The sequence below is a fragment of the Lactuca serriola genome, chromosome 2, assembly GCF_051521515.1.
Source record: "Lactuca serriola cultivar US96UC23 chromosome 2, Lser_US96UC23_V15, whole genome shotgun sequence".
Lineage (NCBI taxonomy): Eukaryota > Viridiplantae > Streptophyta > Magnoliopsida > Asterales > Asteraceae > Lactuca > Lactuca serriola.
This window is the reverse complement of record NC_136409.1, coordinates 188,141,566-188,143,209: the sequence shown is the minus strand read 5'-3', so window position 1 is coordinate 188,143,209 and position 1,644 is coordinate 188,141,566.

Below are 1,644 nucleotides of genomic sequence, written 5' to 3'. Positions count from 1 at the left end.
AATAGGAGGTTAGCTCGATTAGCATTTGTTTCTGGATGTGAAATGTGATAAGGAGGCTGGAGGGAGGATGTAAGGTCCTTTAAATTGGGTGCAAACCCTAAAAATTAGGGTTTTCATGTCCAGCTTCAACTCGTCGAGTTGGGTCCTCCAACTCGTTGAGTAGGTTCTAGAATACACACGGCTTTATTAGTTTCTACACAACGAGTTGGGGCAGCCAACTCGTCGAGTAGGTCTATAATTATGAATATAAAAGCTTTAAAATTTATACCTGGGAGTCAGGATGTTACAGATTTTAGTATGGGAGAACTGTAACATCCTAAAATGAGGTACAATTATCATTCTTGAATCTTTCCTTATTATGTCAACTTAGTCCCTAAATGTGAAAGGTTGGCAAGTCAGTACGCGGGGCATACGCATGAGTACGCACAACGCACTGACGCACCGTACAGGATCACAAAGGTTACCTAGTACGTTGGGTGTACCCCTTGGTATGTTGGGCATACTAAGCTAAGATGTAAACCCTAATATTCATTTGTCCCCTTTAAATAGAACATGATGGTCTCATTCCTAGCCACCCTTATCAGCCTCCAACCCTCTCTAAAACCCAAATCTCGTGTGTGTGGCTTGTGAGTGTGATTTTGCAAGTTTTGAGTGATTCTTCGCTCTTGTAGTTGAAGAAGAAGGTTAGAGAAGAAGAAGAAGATGCCATCAAGCCTAATGATCCAGAAACCTCCCACCTTTGTGCATCATTTTCAGGTATAAAGCTTATACATTGGCTAGTGTTCTTTAAGATCTCTTTAGTGTAAGTTTTATGAGCTTAAGTCCCCAAAGTTTGGACCTTTTTGAGTTTGAGACTCCCCTGAGAGTTTAAGTTGTCCTTTTATGCATCTTTGGGCTTTTAGGTTGTTAAAAGTGTTTGCTTGATCTCTCCTTTGACCCCATGCATGAGTATAGTACATTGGAATGGATGAAAATCATGAAATCATGTTTTATCCTATCCTACCCATGCAAAGGCTTAAAGCCCACAAATTTATGTATTAACAGGTCTTAGATTAGTCAGATCTATGGATAGAGTGGTTGTGTTAACGGATTAAGACGAAAAGGTAAGGAAATGGAAGTTCGTGCCTAATCCCAGTTACGTGCAACGTAGCTCGGTGATGCCTCGTCGCATGCTTAGCCAGGTTGTACGCCCAACATTAGGGTAGTATGCCCAGCATACTTGCTGGGTGTTGACTTTCTGTTGACTTTTGCTGATTTTGACTTTTGGTCAAAGTTTAGGGTTTTGGACCCAGGGAGGGGAAAATGGTCCTTTTTGCCCTTAGTAGGTTTAATTATGGACTTTGGAATCGTGAGTGGTTTGGACCTTAATCTTATTAAGGTTAATTATTTTATCAACTAGGCGGAGTCTAGATCCGACAGTTCGGGTGCTAGGTTTTTGTGTCATCAGTATCAGGTAAGTCTCCTCACTTACTCGTACCTATATGGTAGGATAGTTGTAATATTATGACCAGTTGGGTCTGGCTGTTATGTTATGTTATGTACTGATATGATATTTGTTTGTGACTGGGGATACCGATAGCCAACCAGGGGTTGTGGATAACCTTACAAGCATGTTGTTAGCTCATCGGGACTGCTGATAGTCCT